Raw genomic sequence first — 26,266 nt, 5'->3', positions numbered from 1 at the left:
CAGTGTTTCAATTATGCCTTTGTTACATTCCCTGCACTTATTAACATCATGTACACAGAGAGTTACTTACAAGTTTCTTAAATCGGAATATGTATAGTCATATTCCCTCTAAACTCTCATCTCCTATGTTCCTATTCTTATTAGGTTATGCATCTTAATTGAAAGGCCCCAGTAGTCCTCTAAAGCAGCTCCTCTCAAATTTTAATGTGCATATCCATCATGTGGGGTTACATGTTAGAATGCAGCGTCTGATTCAGTCAGTCTGGAATAGGACATGAGGTTCTGCATTTCTAATCATCTCATAGGTAATGTTGACTCTGCAGTGCTATGAATGTCACTTTGAGTAGCAAGTACTGGTCATAAGGGCTTTCATCCCCAAATGGAGGCATACAACCCCCACCATGATCTAATCACCCTTCCCTCCCTTTCAAACCTTTTCACCCAGCCATTTGAGAGTCCTAAATTGAGGTCTGCAAATTTCCTCCATTCTAAACCTTCACTGAGCATGTCTTTAATCTTCTCATAAAACATTTAGAATAATGCTTAACAGGTCTTAACTACTAAATAAATGTTAGTTGATGCTTTGTTAACTGAAATCTGACCATTCCATAAAAACCTTACTCTTAAGTAGAAATATCTTACTTGCATAACCAATATCCTTTGGCCATAAGAAATTTAGTAGTTGTTCTTTTTGCTCCTCATTGCCATTTTCAAACTATTTCTCCCCCCCCCCCCATCAAAACAAACAAAAAACACAGCTCTTTGAAGCCTGTACTACTTGGCTGCACTGCCCACTACCTCACCTGAAGTTGCTATCTTGTCATTCCTCCAGCTCTCAACCACTACACCTGTTAACACTCTCAGTTGCTTCAACATCTATGTGGATAAACCAGATGCTACTCTGACCTCAGTTTCTTGAATTTCTTACCTAAAACATTAGTATTCTCCACTCCTATTCATCCTATCATTCCACAAATAAACCCTAGACCTTTCATTACCACCTTCAAAACATCTATGTCAAATACCCACTATGTCCACCATAATCCGTACTTCTACTGCACCTGCCCAATGACCCTCCAGCTACAATTCTTTGACCTCACTGAAAACTACAGTGCATTGAAATTATACACATAAAGTAAGATTTTATATAAATGTAGTGAAATTTTATATATAATGAAATTACCTTCATATCTATATACCAGTATATAAAAGGCTAATATGCTAAGTGTCCAACCATCCGACTGGTCGCTATGATTCACACTGACCACCAGGGGCCAGATGCTGAACCTAGGAGCTGCCGTGATACGCACTGGCCATTTACAGAGAAATGGCACCGCAGACCTGGCACCCACAAAGCAACACTCGGCTTCCCCCAAGTGGGACACAGGCCCGGCCACCAACCTGGAGTCACAGCCCACCAAATTGCAGCTGACATTGCCGAGACCCCATGTCACAAAGTGTGGCCCACAGCCCAGCTCAGCCCCGAAACGGTGGCTGTGGGCCGCCAGGTAATGACATCACCTAGCAACGCCCGTCCTCTCCCTAGAGACTAGCCTCCTTGGAGTTTCTTCAGCCCAGGAACATGACTTGCTTTATAGCCAGGTGGAAACATTTTACACTGTAACCAAATGTCTGTGAAGCATTTTCCTGTGCCTCATCTCATTTGATCCTCACAGAAGTCCTGGAGTAGCTAGATAGGAGACTCGGTAGAACCCTATTTATTTTCTTTTCATTGGCCGGAAAACGGAGATTTAGAAAGCTTAAAAACTTGACCCGACTGAGAAGAAATAAATGGTGGACCTTGAAATACAATGCTCTGCCACTACTGCTGTGACTCAAACTCCGGTCCAGCACCCACAGGCTGACAAGGCCGCTATCATGGAGGACGTGAATGAGTACAGCAACATGGAGGACTTCGCAGAGGGATCCAAGATCAACGAGAGCAAGAATTAGAAGGATGATGGTAAAATGTTTATTGGAGGCTTGAGCTGGGATACAAGCAAGAAAGATTTGACTGAATATTTGTCTCGATTTTGGGGAAGTTGTAGACTGCACAATTAAAACAGATCCAGTCACTGGGCGATCAAGAGGATTTGGATTTGTGCTTTTCAAAGATGCTGCTAGTGTTGATAAGGTTTTGGAACTGAAGGAACACAAACTGGATGGCAAACTGATAGACCTCTAAAAGGGCCAAAGCTTTAAAAGGGAAGGAACCCCACAAAAAGGTTTTTGTGGGTGGATTGAGCTCAGATACTCCTGAAGAACAAATTAAAGAATATTTTGGAGCCTTTGGAGAGACTGAAAATATTGAACTTCTCATGGATACAAAAACAAATGAGAGAAGAGGTTTTTGTTTTATCACATATACAGATGAGGAGCCAGTAAAGAAATTGTTAGAAAGCAGATATCATCAAATAGGTTCTGGGAAGTGTGAAATCAAAGTTGCCCAACCCAAAGAGGTATATAGGCAGCAACAGCAACAACAAAAGGGAGGAAGAGGTGCTGCACCTGGTGGAAGAGGTGGTACTAGGGTTCGAGGCTGAGGTCAGGGCCAAAATTGGAACCCAGGATTTAATAATTATTATGATCAAGGATATTACAATAGTGCCTATGGTGGTGATCAAAACTATAGTGGCTATGGCGGATATGATTATACTGGGTATAACTATGGGACTATGGATATGGACAGGGATATGCAGACTACAGTGGTCAAGAGAGCACTTATGGCAAGTTGTCTCCAGGGAGAGGCAATCACCAAAACAATTATCAGCCATACTAAAGGAGGATATTGGAGAAAACAGAAGGAGAGTGCTAAAGTAACCCATCTGGTAGGACGACATTGAAGACTGATCGGTCTTCTCTTGCTCTAACATGATTATTTTGTAAAAGACTTTCTAGTGTACAAGACACAACTGTGTTCAACTGTATATAGCTGCCAATTAGTTTTTGTTTTTACTTTGTCTTTTGCTATCTTTGTTATGATTCAATGTGGATTTGTGTTTATACAAAATTTTATTTGTATGATTTCATGTTAAACCTCAAGTAAATGCTTCCTTATGTGAGAAAATATATATATATATATTTCTTCTAATTAATTTCCTTTAAATGTGCATGAATCCATGCACCAGGCCACTAGTATATCATAAAAGTTAAGATTTTTGTGCTTTTGTTTTAAATAATTCCTTTTAGATCCGTTTCTGCCTCCTAAATAATACAATAATGATGCAGCATCTGTCATAGTCCAAAAACAAATGTGATTTACCTGAGGTTGAAACTTTATATCTGTAGATATAAACCCTGGTATTACTCATAAAAAATATATATATATCTTTAATGATGTATACTTTTTCAGCAGATTCTCAAAACAAACAGGAATGTTAAATAGATTAAGAATTGGCCATTCACTCTCCTTTTTCAGCATGAGGGAGCAGGAAGTATGTCCTCAGGGGGAAAACTGGGTGAACATGCCAGCCAGAAAAAAACTATCAGTTCAGGACAGTAAAGGGATCTTGTTCGCTTGGAAGCAGGTATCTTTCTAAATTCATTTCCAATCCTAAATTTCACAGTATGTAGGCCCATTGAATTCAATTCTTGCTGCTATGCAAAGCCCTTACCTGGGTAAATAGTTGGGGCCTGAAAGAAATAAAAACTGTAACTTTCTTTTATTGTTTGTTTCCATTTGCTATTACCTCTTTAATTGCAGATATAAGTGGATACGTATGAACTCTCTCGGAAGATTGGGTATGCTTGGCTTTTTTTTTTTTTAAATCTTAGATGCTTTTAAAAATGAAACATAGGTTATGGACACTGAGAATACATTAAGCACATAAAAGTATAGCACAATTTTGTAACAACGTAGACACATGTATAATTTATGAATCATCAATTTTGTGTCATGGTAAAAATTCTAATCATCTTATAAGTGTATGTCTTGCAAAAGATTTCTAATGATATAGACTAGAGGAATTATAGCCCTATTTTTGGTTGGTCTTTACATAATAATTCTGCTGTTATGAAAATTTAAGTTTCATGACTACTGTCCATAAAATGTTTGACAGCTATTGACAGGCATCCCTTGATATCACTTCCAAGTAAATATACTTTTCTATAACAGGTAAAATAATGTCTGATATTTACTTGTTATCAATGGATTTTTGTTTGTTTGCTTCCCGCTGAAAAGAGATAGTGCTGATGAGGAAAAGGGAACCCTGTTACACTGCTGGTGGGAATGCAGATTGGTGCAGCCACTATGGAAAACAGTATGGAGTGTCCTCAAAAAATTAAAAATGGATCTGCCATTTGACACTGTGATCCCACTTCTAGGAATATATCCTAAGAATCCCAAAACACCAATCAGAAAGAATACATGCACCCCTATGTTCATAGTAGCACAATTTACAATAGCTAAGATTTAGAAACAGCCCAAGTGCCCATCAGTAAATGAGTGAATAAAAAAGATGTGGTACATTTACAAAATGGAGTACTATCTATAATAATCTTATATAATAAAAGCCTAAAATGCTAAGTGTCTGACTGTTCGTTTGACCAGGCGCTATGACATGCACTGACCACCAGGGGGCAGACACTCCGACTAGTAGGTTAGCATGCTGCTGGGGTCCAGCTGATCGGGACTGGGTGAGATGGGCTGGACATGCCCTGGACGAATCCGTGCACTGGGCCAGTTTCAGCCCGATCCCCACAGGCCAGGCCAAGGGACCCCATCAGTGCACGAATTCGTGCTCCAGGCCTCTAGTAAAAGCATAATATGCTAATTAGACCAGACGTCCTTCCGGATAACATTCTGGACAAAGCCGGGGCTGCGAGGGAAGCCCGGGTCCTGGGTGCCATAGGGAAGCCAGTGCCAACAGCCTGGGGAAGGAAGGCCTGTAACACTTTTAGCAATAAAGATAATTTTTTTAAAAGAAGAGTATTGCTATTGAATAAAAAGCAAATAACTATTTAACTAATTCTTGCCACACCATACAGGACTTCATTTCATATCTAAGAGGAGTTCTGAACCTTAACTATTAAGAGGAAATTGTTTTTTAAAATAGAAAGTTTATTTAAAAAAACAGATGTGATTGTAGAATCTGATAGTGGAGTTTCTTCTTTTATAAGTGATTGGCCAAAAATTTGTATTTTACCCTTTGCACTCGCTTGCTTTTTTCTCGATTCCTTTATTCTAATGCTAACCCTGTCGAGTCACACTCGACATCCAAGTGCAAAAGGTTAAGACCCCAGAAATTACTTTTTGCCATCAAGAATAATAAGAAAAACATTCTTTACTTGATTCCCTAATCACAAAAGATTAAAAATAAAATATGCAGGTTGTCATATGTGAGGCATCACTGCCTAACCAAAACTGACCACAAAGTAGAGCTTACTGTTTGTTAGCTGATAGTGTAATATTACTTCAGATAAAGTAAGTGTGAATTCAGGCTGGTTATAGAATAACATGAATTATATTTTTATTAAGTTTACTAGCGTTCCCGTTGCAGGAAAAATCCTGCAATAGGGTTTCCTGCTGCACTCTACCCCACCCCATCTGCTCTCCTCCCTTGTCCCCCGCCCCACCTTCTCCGCCAGCCCCCCTGCTTTTCTCCCTTCTCCACCAGCCCGCCCGCTCTCCTTCCTTCTCCCCTGGCCCCGCCTCCACTCCTCCCTTCTCCCCCGGCCCCGCCTGCGCTCCTCCCTTCTCCCCCGCCCCGCCTTCTCCGCCAGCCCGCCTGCTCTCCTCCCTTCTCCCCCACCCCGCCTTCTCAGCCAGCCCACCCGCTCTCCTTCCTTCTCCCCCAGCCCTGCCTCCGCTCCTCCCTTCTCCCCCGCCCCGCCTTCTCCGCCAGCCTGCCTGCTTTTCTCTTTTGCGCCAGCCCGCCCGCTCTCCTTTCTTCTCCCCCGGCCCCGCCTCCGCTGCTCCCTTCTCCTCCCCCCTGCTTGCTTGCTTCTCCGCAGCTTTGCTCCCTTCTGCAGCTCTTGGCTTCTTCCTACGCTGTCTTGATATGCAAATTAGCCGCCATCTTGGTTGGGGTAATTTGCATACTCATCCTGATTGGTTGGTGGGCATGGCTTGGCTGGTGGACATGGCTTTGGCATAGTGAAGGTGGGGTCAATTTGCATATTTGTCTATTATTAGGTAGAATGATTTAGCAAACTTTTCCTCCCTTAGTTTTCCAAGCAATCATAAAGGCAGTTAAGAGACTGGGCTTTAGAATGGATCTAGATTCAAATTCTAATGTTAATAATGCCAATAATTTATCTCTACTAAAAGCTCCTCCAAACCCCAAATTCATATCCAACCATTTATTGCATATCTTAATTGGAATATATAATAGGCATCCCAGATTTACATGTCAAAAATGAAACTCCTGGTATTTTTCCCCTAAAATCTGTTCCTCCCATAGTTTCCCTCATCTCAAAAACAGCACCTCCAGCCTTACACTAGCTCAAGAAAAAACCAAAACAAAATTATACTTAACTCTTCTCTTTCTCTTATGCATGGCATTTAGCTAATTAATAGAATACTAGAGGCCCGGTGCACAAAATTCATGCACGGAGGGGGGGTGTCCCTCAGCCCAGCCTGTACCCTCTCCAATCTGGGACCCCTCGAGGGATGTCCAATTACCCTCTCACAATCTAGGACTGCTGGCTCCCAACAACTCGCCTGCCTGCCTGCCTTCCTGATTGCCCCTAACTGCTTCTACCTGCCAGCCTGATCACCCCCTAACCACTCTGCTGCCAGCCTGATTGATGCCTAACTGCTCCCCTGCCAGCCTGTTTGCCCCTAACTTCCCTCCTCTGCCGGCCTGGTCACCCCTAACTGCCCTCCCCTGCAGGCTTGATCGCCTCCAACTGCCCTCCCTTGCAGGCCTGGTCCCTCTCAACTGCCCTCCCTTGCAGGCCTGGTGCCTCCCAACTTCCCTCCCCTGCTGGCCATCTTATGGTGGCCATCTTGTGTCCACATGGGGACAGAATTTTGACCACATGGGGGCAGCCATATTGTGTGTTGGAGTGATGGTCAATCTGCATATTACTCTTTTATTAGATAGGATAAAGGCCTAGTACAGGGGTGGGGGCCAGCTGGTTTGCCCTGATCAGGTGTCCCTGATCAGGATGGGGGTTCCCTTGGGGCGTGGGGAAGCCTGAGCAAGGGGCCTGTGGTGGTTTGCAGGCCAGCCACATCCCCTGGAGACCCAAGCAGAGGCCCTGGTATCTGGAATTTATTTACCTTCTACAATTGAAACTTTGTAGCCTGGAGCAGAGCCAAGCCTCCTGCTTGCTCCATGGCCAGCAGCCATTTCTGTTGGGATTAATTCACCTTCTATAACTGAAACTTTGTAGCCTGGAGTGGAGGCCTAGGCCAGCCAGGGCAGGTGGGAAGCTTGGCTTCCTCTGTTGCCAGGGGCAACCCTGGCCTGCTCTCTCCAGATCCGTGGCTGCCGCCATTTCTGTTTGGATTTGTTTACCTTCTATAATTGAGACTTTGTAGCTTGAGTGGAGGCTTAGGCCGGTAAGGGCAGGTGGAAAGCATGGCTTCCTCCGTTGCCTGGGAAACTTTGCTCTCTGTGGCTGTAGCCATCTTGGTTGGGTTTATTTGCATATCTGCTCCTGATTGGCTGATGGGTGTGGTTTATGGGCATGGCTTGTGGATGTAGCAGATTTTGAGTCAATTTGCATATTACTCTTTTATTAGGTAGGCTATTTGCTTTACACTCAAATATACAAAGACTCTAACCAATTCTGATTACCTCCACCATTACCATGCTGGTCCCAGGGATCATCCTATGCCCAGGTTATTGCAATAGGCTCTGCACTTATCTGTCTCTCTGCTTCCACCCTTAAGTTTCTTCTGTTATTTTCCATATAACATGGGAGCCAGAGTGATCCTGTTAAGATGTATAAATTAAAATCATCCAGTAACTGCTGATCACACTTAACTGTTTGCAATGACCTTCAAAGATCCTGCTCCCTACCCTCCTATGGCGATGAAAATGGGGCTCACTACTAGGTGTACTGGTTAATAATGTGGATTTTTTTTCAATAGATGGAGTTACACATATGTTGATATATATGTGATTTGATATGTATGCTATTTTGTTGTATTGACAACAAGCTTCAAAACTTCATATGTCAAATTTTCTGAAGGTGTTAACATCATAGATATTTTTACACTTAAAAATGTCAAATTTTGTGCCAAAAAAAGAGCATTTGTGGGAAATTTTAATTCATTACTTTATTTTGAAGAAAAGTGCTGCTGAAAGTTATTGTATACTTTGGGAAGCTTATGGTGAACATGTTTCATCTCAAGATACTTGTGAACACTGGTTTAAATGCTTTCAAAGTGATGATTTCGATGTGAAAGACGAAGAACATCCAGGTCAACTGAAAAAGTTTGAAGACCAACAATTACAAGCATTATTGTATAAAGATGCGTGTCAAACTCAAAAACAACTTGCAGAAAGATTAAACGTTGCTCAGCAAATAATTTCCAATCATTTACAAGCAATGGGAAAGATTTTAAAGGAAGGAAAATGGGCACCACATCAACTGAACGAAAGACAAATGGAAAACCGAAAAGTAATCAGTAAAATGTTGCTTCAAAGGCACAAAAGGAAGTCTTTTTTGCATCGAATTGTGACTGGTGATGAAAGTGGATTTATTTTGTGAATCCCAAATGCACAAAATCATGGGTTAATCCAGGTCAACCATCAACATCAACTGCAAGGCCAAATCACTTCGGAAAGAAGACAATGCTCTGCATTTGGTGGGATCAGGAAGGTGTGGTGTATTATGAGCTTCTAAAACCAGGTAAAACTGTTAATACTGATCACTACCAACAACAAATAATCAATTTGAACCACACTTTGATGGTAAAACGACCAGAATGGGCCAGAAGACATGGCAAAGTAATTTTGCTTCATGATAACGCACCATCACACACTTCAAAACCAGTTAAAGCCACGTTGAAAGATCTTGCCTGGGCCCTTGCTGTTTTGGCTCAGTGGATAGAGCATTGGACTGTGGACTGAAGGATCCCAGATTCAATTCCGGTCAGGGGCACATGCTCAGGTGGCAGGCTCAATCCCCAGTTGGGGGCGTGCAGAAGGCAGCTGGTCAAAGATTCTTTCTTATCATTGATGTTTCTATCTCTCTCTCCCTCTCCCTTCCTCTCTGATATGAATAAAAATACATTTTTTTAAAAAAATCTTGCCTGGGAAGTATTAACCCACCTGCTGTATTCACCAGACCTTGCTCCTTCAGATTACCACTTGTTCTGATTGCTGGCACACGCACTTTCTGAGCAGCACTTCAAAACGTATGAAGAAGTGGAAAACTGGGCCTCTGAATGGTTTGCCTCAAAACAAGAAAAGTTCTATTGGGACGGTATCCACAAATTACCTGAAAGATGGGGGAAATGTGTAGGTAGTGATGGACATTACTTTGAAAAAAGTACTTTTGATGTTTCTCTTGAAATTATTGTGTTTTTCTTTTATTACAAAATCCACATTATTAACTGGTACACCTGGTAAAAAGTCCACTGCTCCACCACATTCCTCAGACTCTGTAATTTTCTGGGGCCAAAATATAGAAGAACATGGTACAATACTCTGCCTATCTTCTCCTCTTCTATAATTATCAAGGAGTCCACGTGTTCTAAATAGTACTACGACAAGGTGGGGAAAATCTGTTATTTTAGGTACTTAACACATTGCGGACGGATCACGAAAATTCTCACTTCAAATTACATAGTGTTTTACGAAGTATCATACTTTAAAAAGATATTAACTTGTAAGAACATGCAATAAATAACTTCAAAATGCAATGGGTATTGAATTTTAAAGCATGCCTTTAACATTTATGTAAAACATTTTTGTACTCATTCAACAGAAACTTATCTGGCCACTGGGTAAAGCTAGCAATAAAACTACTGGTCTGCAAGGGGTTAAGAAACTACTTGGAGAGAAACCAAGGTGGCAGCATAGGTAAACACCTGAACTGCTGCCTCGCACAACAATTTCAAAACTACAACTAAAAGACAAAATGGACATCATCCAGAACCACAGGAAGGCTGCTGAGTGGAAATTCTACAACTAGAAGGGAAGAGAAAAGCACACTGAGACTTAGAGGAGCTACGGAAGTAAAGGCAGAGGTACAGAGGCACGCGAGCAGAGAGGGCTGGCAACTGAGTAGCGGCTGTCTTTTTCAAGTGGGAGAGAGACAAAAGCTCCTGACTGCTCTGAACTCCAGTTCCGGGTGAGACTCTGGGGACCCAGGCTCATACGGGGAGAAACTGGACTGTCTGGCAGTGGGCAGAATTCCAGGGCAGCTTTCTCTCAGAGGTGCTTGCAGCGATTACCAAGGGACACAGAGACCCAGGGGCCTCTTAGGGCAGGGCTGACTGGAAGCCATTGCTGTTTGCTCCACCCTGAGACTCTGACCCATCCAAGCTGTGCGCAAAGGCTTTTGCATATGAATGGCCTGGTCCTTTGAAATCTAAACTTACCTAACAAACTGCAGCTGAGTAAGTGAGACCCAGAACATCCAAAAGAAGGCCCAAAGCCCCATAGCAGCTTGCATTGCTTCACAGCTGGGCCTCATCTGGGCACCTCCAAAACCCAAACAAAGAAGAGGAATCTGCAGATCTCTCTGTAACTCCTGCTGGGTGGCCTCAGGCAGAGGCTAAATTAGCACCTCATTGGAGATCCAAGAGCCAGTGTACCCAGGGATCAGAGTGGGACCATCCAGATTACAACTCCTCAGATCCGTAAGGGACACACTCAGGGGGCAGACTCAGTGAGCACCAAAGCCCCACTGAAGCAAGTCTTGTCTCATAAGGGTGTCTCCAGCACAGAAGTTCTCCCATCGTAGACACAGCTGATCCTCACAGCCAATTGGCCTGGAGGTCAATTCCTCCCAGTGATACCAACAACAATCAAGGCTTAACTACAAGACTGTGCACACAGCCCACAAAAGGGTGCACCAAGAGTGTCCACCTCAGGTAACTGGGGAGGCTGAGCCACTGGGCCCTATAGGACACCTAGCACACAAAGCCACTCTATCAACCCAGGGAAGTAGCCAAAATGCGGAGACAAAGAAACAGGTCACAAATGAAAGAAATGGAGGAAAGCAAACAACTGAATATAGAGTTCAAAACCATGGTTATAAGGTTTTTCAAGAATTTCCTAGAAGAGGCCAATAAATTTAGTGAGATCCTCGAGGATATGAAAAAGGACCAACTAGAAATTAAGCATACACTGACTGAAATAAAAAATAATATACAGAGATCCAACAGCAGACTAGAGGATCACAAGAATCAAGTCAAAGATTTGAAATACAAAGAAGCAAAAAACACCCAACCAGAAAAGCAAAAAGAAAAAAAAATCCAAAAATATGAAGATATTATAAGGAGCCTCTGGGACAACTTCAAGCGTACCAACATCCGAATTACCGGGGTGCCAGAAGAAGAGAGAGAGCAAGATACTGAAAACCTATTTGAAGAAATAATGACAGAAAACTTGTCCCACCTGGTGAAACAAATAGATTTACAAGTCCAGGAAGTGCAGAGAACCCCAAACAAGAGGAATCCAAAGAGGACCACACCAAGACACATCATAATTAAAATTCCAAGAGCAAAAGACAAAGAGAGAATATTAAAAGCAGCAAGAGAAAAACAGTTAGTTACCTACAAGGGAGCACCCATACGACTGTCAACTGATTTCTCAACAGAAACCATGCAGGCCAGACGGGAGTGGCAAGAACTTACAACCAAGATTACTCTACCCAGCAAAGCTATCATTCAGAATTGAAGGTAAGATAAAGAGCTTCACAGATAAGAAAAAGCTAAAGGAGTTCATCACCACCAAACCAGTATTATATGGAATGCTGAAAGGTATTCTTTAAGAAGAGGAAGAAGAAGAAAAAGGTAAAGATAAAAATTATGAACAACAAATACATATCTATCAACAAGTGAATCTAAAAATCAAGTGAATAAAAAATCTGATGAACAGAATAAACTGGTGAATATAATAGAATCAAGGGCATAGAAAGGGAGTGGACTGACAATCCTCGGGGGGAAAGAGGTGTGGGGGTGCGGGAAGAGACTGGACAAAAATCGTATACCTATGGATGAGGACAGTGGTGGGGGGGGTGGATAAGGGCAGAGGGTGGGGTGGGAACCGGGTTGAGGGGAGCTATGGGGGGAAAAAAGAGGAACAACTGTAATAATCTGAACAATAAAGATTTATTGAAATGAAAAAAAATTAAAAATTAAAAAAAAGAAACTACTTGGAGCAGAGTCCCTGTCAACCCAAAATAGAAGCAACAGTTTTATTAATGCACTAGGATTTAAAGTTAAAAATGCTACAGAAACTTAACCTAGCTAATACTTCACCTCATTATCTACTCTGACTTTATCTCCTACCATAATTTCATTCACTCGCCCTGTGGCATCCAACCTCCCTGCTATTCTCTGAAAAAACCAGGTACTCTCTCCACTGAGGGCTTTGCTCTTCCCTCTGAGTGCAATGCTCTTTCCATAGGTCTCAATCTTTTTACTTGATATAGCTTTATTCAGATTCTAGAGTCAGTTTCAGTTGTTTATGTTTCTATGAATCGGTTCATTTAATCTAGGTTATCTAATTATTTAGCATAAAATTATTCATAGTATTCCTTTATAATTCCTGGCACCCTTTTGAATTGTACACTTAAAAATGGTTGAATGTAAACATCATGTCATATAAATTTACCACAATAAAAAAAAAATTAAAGGAGATATTTCCAGTCACATGAGCCTGCCAGTGACTAGTTCAGAGAAAGACAATATATGAGTTCCTGAAAGGAAAGAGAACAGGACTAAGAGTTAAGGATATTATTTTAGGCCATAGGAGTTCAAGGGTATCCAATAGTTTAGATAATTTCAGTTTTAATATTACATTTGTCTTTTCCACCTTTCCATAATTTTGAGGGTGATAAGAACTGATGCAATTAATATCAGTCCTTTGTCTAGTAAGCAGCTCACAAATGGCCTACATCCTTCCGTGGCTTCAGTTTTAGGAGGATATTGAATAATTTTTAGGTAAAGGGTTAAAAGAATCAATCTGAACTCATCTGAGTTGAGCTCCAATTATAGAGTATTTTTCCCATAGCTATCCTAGAACCATAGCTAATTCTCAGCTATTTTCTAAATCATACATAATGTGATATATTATCTGTAAATCCAGATCAGCTATAATTTGATTATATGAGGAGAAATTGTCTGTTTCTTTTACAAAAAATTCTTCTGTGGTACATTCTGTCTAGCAGTTCCATTTGCAAAGTAAATCTCTCCTACATATGTAGGGGTGAGTGACAGAGAAGAAAAGTGTGTTCTGACAATGGTCCCAAAGCAATATTTAAAAATTCAGACATGGGAAAAGCTTAGGATTGTTATAAATTCCAACTATTTGAGTGGTTTCAATATTCTAAGGGGACTGATAGTGTATGGTATTGGGAATAATGATAACTAGAGTGTAACAAGTCAACAAGAAACTATAGTATTGTTGGTTTATATTTCCAGATCATACACCTTGTGAGTTCAGAAGAAGTACAGGGAATTGTTGGGCACCAATATTTCCCTTGAAGTAGCTTCATTGGACATACTTTACAGAGTTGTCCTTTTTGTTTCTTGAATAATAAGGGACATTGGCTCTTCCAATGACCTGTTTTCTTGCAACATCTTATAGGTGTCCTTATTTATGAGCTCTTGATTCTTAGACTTTTTGTTCTTATTTTCATTTCAGGTTTTACCTAAAGAGCCCAGACTTTATTTTAATTTCTAGATTGTTTGCTTTGTTGCTATTTTTTAAACTGCTTATCGCACTTTAGAGATCTTCAAAATTGGCAATTTCCAATTCCAACTTACTTTTTCTGACTATTTCAGGCTCAGCCCATTTTAAAATCACCTATTAGTTTGTCTTTATTTTATTTGAAATTCTACATTTTTAACTCATCATTACTTAAGGAAGAGGCTTCTAAAATTTACTTATTTAATGCATTTTATATTTTCCTTCTCAAAGGCAGACTTTTAATTATGCACAGCTTGGTTACTTAAATCTTCTCCTAGTCTTTCCCTTCATGCTTCTTTTAACCATTTTCCCGTGATAAGAGGCTAACAAACAGACTACCTGAAATAAATCCGTTATGTAGAATCTGATATGTAGAATTATCTTTAAAGATTTCTAAATTCTGCAATAAATATTTACTTTTCTTGACCTCAAGAAAAAAAATCTTTCATCGTGGCTCTTATTGCAGCTCTAAACCAGGATTTAAAGTCAACATCTATATGTCTGCCTTCTTGGTCAGCAATGTAATTATTCCTTTCCTGAAAACAAGATAGATTTACTAGGCCTAATCTCCCTCTGTAAATCACACTGCTGATTTTAGGTGGGAATTTTTTTTAACTGTGCAGTTCAGGAATTGGCAGATTCTCAGATGTGTAAAGGAGTTGACATCATCTATAAAAGCATAGGTACTCATGTGAGATTGTGTTTAGTTGGGACTCGGTGTGTTTAATAGTGTGTCTGTTTATGATGGCCTCATTTTCAGAAAGGAGAAGCTATATCAGGTTGGTTTGCCAAAGTATGTTTACTGAATCAAGTTGTTTTAAATCAACTGAACTAATTTAAAGCTGGTCTAATGCTATGAACAACTGGTCTTTTCCAAATGCTATGAAAACTTTTCTTTACCTTACGCAGTAGAATATAAGCCCCACAGGAGCAGGTTTTGCTCACTGTTATATCCCAAAGGTAGAACCATGCCTGTCTATAATATCACTCAAAAAGTACTTATTTCATGAACTTCAGCCAATTGCTTAATATCTTATATCTTTAGGTGTATTTTTTTTTTGAAAGGGCATTAATTGTATTTAATTTCTGGGGTGGTTATGAGGATTAAATTCAGTTGTGGTTGTAATACATTTGGTAAGGTACCTGGCATATAGAAAGATTTCAATAAGCAGTGGTGGCAACGTGGTGGTTTCCATTTTTCTTGTTATTATTAAACTAGAAGCCCAGTGCATGAAATTCTTGCACAGAGTGGGGGATGGGGGGTGGGATGGTCCCTCAGCCTGGCCTGCAACCTCTCGCAATCCAGGACCGCTGGTCCTTAACCGCTCGCCTGCCTGCCTCATTGCCCCTAACCACTCGCCTGCCTGCCTCATTGCCCCTAACTGCCTCTGCCTGCCTGCTTCATCACCACTAACCACTCGCCTGCCTGCCTGATCGCTCCTAACCACTCTGCCTGCCTGCCTGCCTGATTGCCCCTAACTGCCTCTGCCTTGGCCCCCGCCACCGCGGATTCGTCTGGAAGGACGTCCAGAATGACGTCCAGAAGGTCGTTCAACTGTCTGGTCTAATTAGCATATTACCCTTTTATTATTATAGACTGGAGGCCCAGTGCACGGATTCATGCACAGGTGGGGTCTCTTGGCCTGGCCTGCGGGAATCGGGCCGAAACCAGCTCTCCAACATCCCCCAAGGGGTCCCGGATTGCCAGAGGGTGGTTCTTGGGTGATGCACCCTGGAATCGAGCTCCCTCCTCTCTGGTCTGAGTGCATCACCAGAGAACTGCAGCTGCCAAGTGACTGCAGCTCGAGAGCTCCTGTGTTGAGTGTCTGTCCCTTGGTGGTCAGTGTGCGTCATAGCTACTGGTTGGAGCGTCTGCCCCCTGGTGGTCATTGCATGTCATAGCTACCAGTCAGAGGGTTGAACAGTCAGATGGTCACTTAGGCTTTTATATATATAGATGACAGGGTAAAATATATAAAATAATTTACTTCTCTAATTATGCTCCCCAGTATCCTTGCTTCATATTGACATTTCACTACCGGAAATATACTCCAGTAATTCCAATACACCAATTCCTTAATTATTCAAAATCTATCTTTTTTTTATGTGCCCTTCTATCTGAACCATCACTTAGCTCTTTTAAGGACTAATAATAGCTGATCAAGCCATAAATTGATTTCCTTCAGAGTGCTTATTTCCCTGCCAGAACCCACATTGACATAATGGGAATTTAAAGCACTGAGACAGCCCACAGAAGATTTTCAGCAGAAAGGGAGAATAATGTTGTCTACCATTCCAGAATTCATCTTAAATAAGATGGGGCAGCCCAGACTCCATACCAGGCTGTCTATTCATTTATCCACAGTGCCTCTCTCACGATGATGAATGCATTAGCTCTCAGTTACACCAGTCTGACACCATCCTTGTCCGTTCAGAGATCCAGATACGAAAACCAAGTAAAATAAGTTCTAAAAAGTGTCCCATGGACCACCAGACCAGGTTTCAATCTTGAGAGCAACTACATCGTTTAAGGAATCATTGAAAATTAAGAAAAGCTAGTAAAAGTAAATTATTCTTTCAAGTAATCTTTTCATGATAAGGTGTGATCGTGCTTTTCTCTTTTGTTTCAAAAAGGGTGTAGTTTAAGCTAATAAATTTCATAGTGCATGGCTGATCTATAATAATAAAAGCATAATATGCTAATTAGACCGACGTCCTTCCAGACGTCCTTCCTTCTGGACAAAGCCTCAGCGGGCAGGGGCCGAGGCAGAGGTGGCAGAGGCCCCCACAACGGCAGCGGGCAGGGGCTGGGGCCAAGGCCCTTATACGTATTTCATGCATCGGGCCTCTAGTAAGTAAATAATAATAATGTGAACATACTTTGAATGTTTACTGGTCTTATCTTATTCAATCATCACAACAAATCTAAATAGTAGATATTATTATTGTCCACATTTTAGAGGTAAGTTTAGAGAGGCTACATGAGTTGTACATGGTTGTTAAACTACTAGGAGGGAGAGCCAAGATTCCAATCCGGGCCAGCCATTTGGCTCAAGAAGCCTTTCTCTTAACCACCATGGTACACTGAACTCAGAGATGCTCTGTGTTTTCTGCTTTCCTAGAACAATGCTGAAGAGCAGGATTTTAATAGTTGCAGCTCTCAGAGAGCTACCTTTCCATGACATCATCCAGCCACTGTCTGCTGTAAATGAGACAACTTAGAAAATATCCTAAATTCATAAAGCTTGTTCATGTGGTCAACCAGATTTCTTTTTACTGTAGAAATACAGAGAGAATTCTATGATGTATTTCTCATGTTATTAAAACCATGAAAATGAGAATTTGGTGTAAATTTTGATTGTCTATGTGGAGGAATTCCTGGTTCAACATATGTTTTTTTTTTAATAATGGTACTGACCATACCAGGTAACATATTTTTTAATCACTGTTATGAATAAAAATGGTCAGTAATTTAAGGAGCTCGGGATACAATTAGATGAGACATTTGAATATGGATTAACATACTCAGTCCTCTAACAAGGTTTGTATGATATAATAGGTGCAATCCAACCATTTCAGCCATTCATATGCCCAGTGGCGGGCTTTGCAAGATCCCTTCAGAGGTAGTCACCAAACACCATGGGAAGACCAAAGCAAGGACCACAAATTCAATTTCTAAAGGCCTTGTTCTGCCCTCAGGGGCTTTCCTCTCTAGTCTTTCCTTCTCTTTTACCTTTTAATGCTTTTTCTCTCATCACATTATTCTTTCTTTCCCATTACCAAGTGCCTTGTAAAGAAAACATTTTAAAGCTAGATTGCCAACGCAATGAATTTTTAAACTCTCTAAATAGGACATTAGTTCATAGCTTGAATGTTTTGAAATCTGATCAACACTCAGTTTCTCAATACATTAAGCAAAGCAAGCAAAATTAGTCTGCTTTATGTCAGGTGCTTAGCACAAATCCCTTAATAATGTGCTTGAGTGCAGAAACCATTAATAAACGCATAATTCCCGAAGACAGGCTTGATTAATTAAGTCATATGTGTATCCTTCTAATTAAAAAAAAGAACATTAGGCAGATGAGTGGAAATTCTAAGTACAAAATTCAAAGGCTTCTTCTGAATGCCTTTTGCCTTTCTCTTCAAGATGAAAGGAACGCTGCTGGTTATTGTAACTGCCAGCAAACAGTTATAGCATGGGCACAAAGCACCCAGAACTCTGTGTCATATTAAAAACAATTTGGTATTCATCTGCCAATTTGTAATTCAGTTCTCAATCAGGGGCCTGTCTGATTAAGTCAGGCAATTCAAATGTGAGGGGGCAGCTGGTGCCGCTATGCAAATAAACAGATGAGAAAGAAATGGGACCAATGAATCAACAAGCAGATGGTAAAAAGCCAAGGCCTGCAAAGAGTACTTGAGTTTCTTTTCGTCTCTGCTTCCCATCACCCTGAGTCTCACAGAATTTATATTCCAAGGGATTATAAAGATTATCACTTAGCTTAATGATCAGCATAGAAGAGTTTCTAACGTTGCTGCCTTTCGCATTAGTAGGAAAGTCTTCCTCTCAGGTTATATATGTGTTGGGAAGCAAGGCTGAAATAAAGGCACTGGGTCCTGGATCTGTTCATTACCTCAGTTATGCATTTCCTCATGACTGGGTCACTGTCACATAGTCGTACTAATTCTTGATCTTTTTTTCTGCCACTAGTTCAAGCATTACTCATTTGTCCTTGTCTGAACTGGATCTATTTGGAAAATGCTCACAGAGTGTATCTTTATTTCAGGGCATCTCAAATTTCAGATGCAACTTTGGCAGTCATGTTGTCGAGGTCTCGACATAAACACCTCCATTAATTATGGCTTTGCATCTGCCAAAATCTTTTCTCTAGCTTCCTTTCTTTATCCTGATATCAAACAGACAAGGCCAAATCATAAAGATAGTATAGGACAGTGGTCAGCAAACTCATTAGTCAACAGAGCCAAATATCAACAGTACAATGATTGAAATTTCTTTTGAGAGCCAAATTTTTTAAACTTAAACTTCTTCTAACGCCACTTCTTCAAAATAGATTCGCCTAGGGCCTAGGCCGTGGTATTTTGTGGAAGAGCCACACTCAAGGGGCCAAAGAGCCACATGTGGCTCGCAAGTTGCAGTTTGCCGACCACGGGTATAGGCAATAGGATGAGAACAGATGCAGTTAGAAGTTGTTAGGAGATTTGAAGTAGGCATGATATTATTTGGTATACGTTTTTAAAATATAACATACTGATTCTTACAATAACTCATTGCAAATATTGAGAGATTGCTTTTAGGACTTTGACAGCTGAGAAGACTTTCTTTAGAATGTGGTTGCAAGTCATTGGTTTTATTAAGAGGGTGGGGAACATTTCTATTTTTATAGACAAACTAGAGGCCCGGTGCATGAAATTCGTGCATGGAGGGGTGTTGTCCCTCAGCCCAGCCTGTACCCTCTCCAATCTGGGACCCCTTGAGGGATGTCCGACTGCCCTCTCACAATCCAGGACTGCTGGCTCCCAACTGTTTGCCTGCCTGCCTTCCTGATTGCCCCTAACCGCTTCTGCCTGCCAGCCTGATCACCCCTTAACCACTCCGCTGCCAGCCTGTTTGCCCCCAACTTCCCTCCTATGCCGGCCTGGTCACCCCTAACTGCCCTCTCCTGCAGGGTTGATCACCTACAACTGCCCTCCCTTGCAAGCCTGGTCCCTCTCAATTGCCCTCCCTTGCAGGCCTGGTCGTTCTCAACTGCCCTCCCTTGCAGGCTGGGTGCCTCCCAACTGCCCTCTCCTGCTGGCCATCTTGTGATGGCCATCTTGTGTCCACATGGGGGCAGGATCTTTGACCACATGGGGGCAGCTATATTGTGTGTTGCAGTGATGATCAATCTGCATATTACTCTTTTATTAGGTAGGATAGAGGCCTGGTACAGGGGTGGGGGCCAGATGGTTTGCCCTGAAGGGTGTCCCTGATCAGGGTGGGGTTCCCTTGGGGCGTGGGGCGGCCTGAGCCGGGGGCCTGTGGTGGTTTGCAGGCCGGCCACGCCCCCTGGCAACCCAAGCGGAGGCTCTGGTATCTGGAATTTATTCTCCTTCTACAATTGAAACTTTGTAGCCTGGAGCAGAGCCAAGCCTGGGGCTCCCTCTGCGGCCGGCAGCCATTTCTGTTGGGGTTATAATTGAAACTTTGTAGCCTTAAGCGGGTGAGTCCGGCCAGGGTGTGCGGAAAGCTTTGCTTCCCCTGTTGCCGGGGACAACCCTGGCCTGCTCTCTCAAGCTCCATTCTGCTGCCATTTCTGTTTGAATTTGTTTACCTTCTATAATTGAAACTTTGTAGCTTGAGTGGAGGCTTAGGCCTGGTAAGGGCAGGCGGAAAGCTTGGCTTCCTCTGTTACCTAGGAAACCTTGCTCTCTGTGGCTGTAGCCATCCTGGTTGGGTTAATTTGCATACTCGCTCTGATTGGATGGTGGGCGTGGCTTGTGGGTGTGTCGGAGGTATGGTCAATTTGCATATTTGTCTAGTATTAGGTAGGATATTAACACAGGACCAATTCTTGACTTCAAGAATTGTTGAACTCAAGGATATGGTTCTTGTTGGTAATGTATAAATCACAATATTTCTAAAATATTTGCTCATGCTAAATATTTTTGACCAAGGTCTTTAGAATGAGTTTCCTTTCTGCTTTCTAAATAGAAAGTGTTGTTTCATAGTCATCTGTTACTATCTTGAAGTTCTAAAAAGCATGATAGTGACTGCTTTGGACTAGTTTTATATCATATAGTGACTAGACATGTTCTTTTGCAAGGCAAGGTTTAGTTTTATGTTAATTTCTCCACCACTAACTATTAAAAGACCCATGTAAATCATAACCTGTGAAAAAGTCAGGAACAATGCTATGTAACATCTCTATTTTCTTTGAATAAGAAAAAGCGCTGAATACCAAGGATAAAAAGCCAATTTCTAGAAATCTGTGACAAAGATATTAAAGCTTAATTGTTGAAGATGTTGGGAAGAGTCCATAAATGCAGTCACTGCACATACACAACTCCACACTTGTACCACTGAGTTATTTCACTTTAAGGTTTCTATTACCATTTTCCACAATGCTTCTTCTGTCTTTACCTTTGCTACCCCATTGGTTCCAGTTCCCTGGACATTAAATCGAATTTTGTTCCCTGATTTGATTATTGGCTTATTTGTTTTCTAATTTCATATCTGGTTTTGCTGAGAAGTCAACTGTCAGTTTAATTATTGCTCCTTTGACTCAATTCTCTTTTTCTCTGCCAGCCTGTTTGCCCCCAAGTTTATAAGATTTTTCTCTTTGTACCTAGGGATGGATTTCTTTTGATTTATTGTGCTAAAATAGCACTTCTTCAATGTGTCTTGATGTCTTTAAATGGATTTGGAAATTTAACAACCATTATCTCTTTAAATATGACTTTCTCAGTTTACTATCTACTTGCCTTCAAGACCCCAATAATCTATATATACTAGAGGCCAGATGCACGATATTCGTGCACTGGGGAGGGGAGTCCCTCAGCCTGGCCTGCACCCTCTCACAGTCCAGGACCCCTCAGGGGATGTCCACCTGCCGGGATCGGGCCTAAACTGGAAGTCGGACATCCCTCTCACAATCTGGGATCCCTCCCTCCTTACCACCTGCCTGCTCACTCCTTACTGCTCAGCTCGCTGCTCCTTAGCACTGCCGAGAGGCTCCCGCCACCACCACTGCACTCGCCAGCCGTGAGCCCGGCTTCTGGCTGAGCAGCGCTCCCCCTGTAGGAGCACACTGACCACTACGGGGGAGCTCCTGCATTGAGCATCTTCCCCCTGGTGGTCACTGTATGTCATAGCAACCAGTCATTCTGATCATTCTGCTGTAACAGTCGCTTAGGCTTGTATTATATAGATAAAAGCCTAAGCGACTGGCCGACTGGCCGGTAGCTATGATACGCACTGACCACCAGGGGGCAGACGCTCAACGCAGGAGCAGAAACCACAGGCATGGAAACATGGAACAGACTGATGAATCTCAGAGGCAAGGGGGGGGGGGAGGGCGGGAAGAGATTAACCAAAGATCTTATATGCATACTAGAGGCCTGGTGCACGGATTTGTGCACTGGTGGGGGTCCCTTGGCCTGGCCTGTGGGGATTGGGCCAAAACTGGCTCTCCGACATCCCCCAACGGGTCCTGGATAGTAAGAGGGTGCAGGCCAGGCTGAGGGACCTCACTGATGCACCAGTCCTCTAGTCTATATATATAAAAGGCTAATATGCTAAGTGTCCATCTGACCAGTCGCTATGACACACACTGGTCACCAGGAGGCAGACACTCAACACAGGAGCTGCCATGACGCACATTAGCCATTTACAGAGAAACGGCACCACAGCCCTGGAGCCCACAAAGCAACACTCGGCTTCCCCCAAGTTGGACACAGGCCCGGCCACAGTCCCAGAGCAACAGCCCACCAAATTGCAGCCGACACTGCCAAGACCCCATAGCACAAAATGCAGACCACAGCCCAGCCCAGAAACAGTGGCTATGGGCGCCGGGTAATGACATCCGGCTTCCTTTCCCTAGAGACTAGCCTCCTTGGAGTTTCTTCAGCCCAGGAATATGATTTGCTTTATAGCCAGGTGGAAACATTTTACACTGTAACCAAATGTCTGTGAAGCATTTTCCTGTGCCTCATCTCATTTGATCCTCACAGAAGTCCTGGAGTAACATAGGAGACTCGGTAGAACCCTATTTTCTTTTCATTAGCCGGAAAACGGAGATTTAGAAAGCTTAAAAACTTGACCCGACTGAAAAGAAGAAAGAAATGGTGGACCTTGAAAATGACTTCAGGTTTTCTCACTGTGCAGAATATAGTCAAACACTGCTGCAGTTAAATATTTTACCCTTTTGATCTACAATAATAATCTGCTTTGTGTTGATATTTACTGCTGTGTTGATGATCTACAATAATGATCTACAATAATAATCTGCTTTGTGTTGATATTTACTGCTGTGTTGCTGACAATTACCTGAAAGAGAAGTTGGGGTGCTTCACTGGGCTGGAAAATGTTTAGCTAAATCAGAAAGCAGGTCTAATTAAGCAAATTTATTCTATATCTATGAAAGGCTAAGTTGACTCACACACGCGCCATACATATAAAGCTCTCGCTTGCGCCAATCTCACGCGTGTATTTCCATCTGTCATTGTCAATCATGAATTTGGTTGACACTTCTATTATAGAGAAAGGGCAAATAGTGATATTAAGGTATTTCTTCTAATTAATTTCCTTTCAATGTGCACAAATTCATGCACCAGGCCACTAGTAAATATATAAGATCTATCTTCTATGTTTTTAATCTGTTTTCTGTATTTTTTATCTTTTTGTAACTCAGTACTTCCTTCTGGATTTTTTCTTCTCATCTACTTTCCAATTCATGAATTCTCTCTTCATCTGGGTATAGTATGTTTAGTATGCCACCCACTTAATAAATTTGATTTTTATAATTTTAAGTTCTATAATTCCTTTTTTATAGTTTTCCAGTTTTCTGAAAAAAATCACAATTTTGTATTTTATTTTCTTAAACATAATAAGAATAGTTATTTTAAAATCTCTATTTGGCAATTCTAGTATCTATAGCCTCTGTGGGTTTGTTTATATTATCTGTTTTTTCTTCTGTTTTTCTAATGTTTTCTTTACTCTTTTGGTTTCTGATTACTTTTTATTGTTTGCCAAGCACTGTATTTGCAAAATTGCTTGTAGAAATAACTTGAAGTATAGAATAATGTTATCTTCTACCAGAGAGAATCTGAATTCGATGTTGGCATACCACTAGGGGAACTAGTGATATGGGTTCACTTCATTATAATTTCAGAAATTGAAATGATTTACAACTGAGCTGCAGTCCCCAAAAAGGCATGACTTCTCCCAGTTCTCTTTTTTCTTAGGATTCAGCTATTTGGATTCCTAATCAAAAGTGTTGAGAGCTCACTTGTCCCCCACTTTCACCCCTGGTGACACTGGACTCCAGTTTTTGCCTTTGTCATTTGACACTATTAAGTCTTTTCAGCCACATCCTCCAGAATGTACAAATGGCCCCAGAGGTGAAGCAGCCAAAAATTCTTCCCTTGGCTTTCCAAGTCCTCCAGATTCCAGTTATTTGTCATTCTTGTTTTTCCTTTGCCTACAAGCAGATGTGGTGTGTTGTTTTTTTTTAATATCCTGTCCAATTTTTCCTGCTGTCCTAATTGGAAGAATTGACCAGTAATTCAGTTTTGTCCTAACCCTTGAATGTGTGGCTACCTTCTAAATCACTCCTTTTATGTCACTGATCCTGCCACAAGCTTAAGACAGACTCAGTCAAAACTGATGCTATATTACACGTCCTTTTTCCAAAAACCCATAGAAAACACAAACGCGTGCGCACACACACACACACAGAAGCCACACTATATCATTGCAACTCACCAACTAAAGAAAGTAGTGGTAGCAATGAAATCAGAATTTTTAAGTTTTGAATAAAATAAAGAGTACCCAGCCCACACTCATGACTCTAACTGAATCTTGCTCACCTGCATACAAATAAGAGCATGTAAAAGGAAGCCATAGGCTTTGGCCCAGATCTCCAGAATTCATTCAGATAATCAACATTTGCCTGTCCCTTTTCAACTTCACCCATTTGTGTCTGTTTCTTGGCTCCAGTTTCTCAACCAATCTATTTTATTTACAACAATCCCCTCCCCCCCCCCCCCCCCCCCCCGCTGCCAAACCCACCTTCAATCAGCACCTTTCTTAGTACAAAACCTCTGGCATTTTCCCTCTGACCCACCTCTATAATCTTGGATAAGAATCATGGCACAGGTAAAATTCTACCTGTTTCCATTAGATAGGCTTACCAAGTTCATGAGCCCCAAACAAGGTTGCCCAAGAGACAGAAGATGAACATTTTCACACAATTTCCTAATTATTTAGTGTTCAAACAACTGGATGTTTAACTCAAAATTACTATTTGCTGAAAATTATCTAAAATATATTAAATAGAAACATTTTTATCCACATTAAAGAGTAAGAAAATTACCTTTAAAATAACAGAGGGAATTGGGGTGAGGATTTAAGCCAAATAGAATAAGGACTCTAGGGAGGGAGGGGGTTAGGCAGGAAGAGAGAGAGGGAGAGGGAAAGGAAAGGAAGGAAAAGGAAATGGAGAAAAAAGAAAGAAAAGATTTGGTTGATGACAAGGAGAAAATATTCCCATGTCCAGCACAGACTGGGTATGTTTTCTCAGTACTATATACCTTCAGTTATATAATTAAAGCTTGAGCTACTGGTATAAACAAACAAACAACTACCCTGAACTTCAGGCTTTTGTTTGCTTTCCCATAATTCAGTTTGGAAATAAATCACTTAAAAATTTTAAAAAACAGGAGCAAGCTATAACAATGAATAACTGTCACTTGCTCTCACTAGCTTGAGTGCCAAGGTTCCTCCCTCAAGGAAATTGTTACAAATCTCTAAATATAAGGATTTCAAATGGAGACAGCCACAGGGTAAAAGGCACCACTCTAATTTGATAGAGCCTTACTTAGTCAACACTATCATTTTAAATAAGGTAGGGTTTTAAATATATTTGTTTAGAAATGATTTATTTAGACCACCAATGATGCCAGAAAGGTTAAAGAGAGCAGACTAGTTATTTATTTAGAGGTCTCTAGAAAAAGAAGGTGACACGTTTCTGACATATCTCACAATTGCTGCTGAGGGAAGAATTAGATCCACATTATAACTCAATTGCTTTATCAGCCCACCAGTAACTTCCCAGTTGCCTAGAACGGTGGTCGGCAAACGGCAACTCGCGAGCCACATGTGGCTCTTTGGCCCCTTGAGTGTGGCTCTTCCACAAAATACCACGGCCCGGGTGAGTCTATTTTGAAGAAGTGGCGTTAGAAGAAGTTTTAAAAATTTGGCTCTCAAAAGAAATTTCAATCGTTGTACTGTTGATATTTGGCTCTGTTGACTAATGAGTTTGCCAACCACTGGCCTAGAATGTCTTCATGGAGACTTCATACTTGCCAAAGATGCAACAATTCTGTAAATTCTAGAACCATCCCATTGAGACTTTCCTTCTCTCCTTGCTTTTGTGAAGCTTCTGGTAATTTATAACCTCATGCTAATGTCCAGGGCTCTCTGAAAGAGCAATTACATAAATATTTTTAATTGCACTATTCTCTTAAGCATACAAACCACAACTCATCTGAAGTATGTCAAGGTCATTGGTTATCTGCACTGAAGTTTTAACAGGATGTGACCACCTTAAAGTTCTTCAGTTAAAAAATCTCAGCAAGTTTAGACGTTTTGAAAGGTCTCCCACTGTTCCTGTGAACTACAAAATATGCTAATCTTTCATGGGCCTTTTACTTCTCCATGTTGCCCA

At 41.4% G+C, this 26,266-nt stretch overlaps 1 pseudogene across 1 annotated transcript; it reads left to right on the top strand.

Annotated features, from left to right (window-relative positions):
- The first annotated feature begins 1,953 nt into the window (after positions 1-1,953).
- On the top strand, positions 1,954-2,779 carry LOC307111417 (heterogeneous nuclear ribonucleoprotein D-like; annotated as a pseudogene). Its single transcript has one exon. The product of its transcript is annotated as a heterogeneous nuclear ribonucleoprotein D-like (transcript).
- The last annotated feature ends 23,487 nt before the right edge of the window (positions 2,780-26,266 follow it).

This window comes from Cnephaeus nilssonii, assembly GCF_951640355.1.
Source record: "Cnephaeus nilssonii genome assembly, chromosome: 14".
NCBI classification, from domain to species: domain Eukaryota; kingdom Metazoa; phylum Chordata; class Mammalia; order Chiroptera; family Vespertilionidae; genus Cnephaeus; species Cnephaeus nilssonii.
This window is presented reverse-complemented; position numbering and strand designations above follow the sequence as displayed.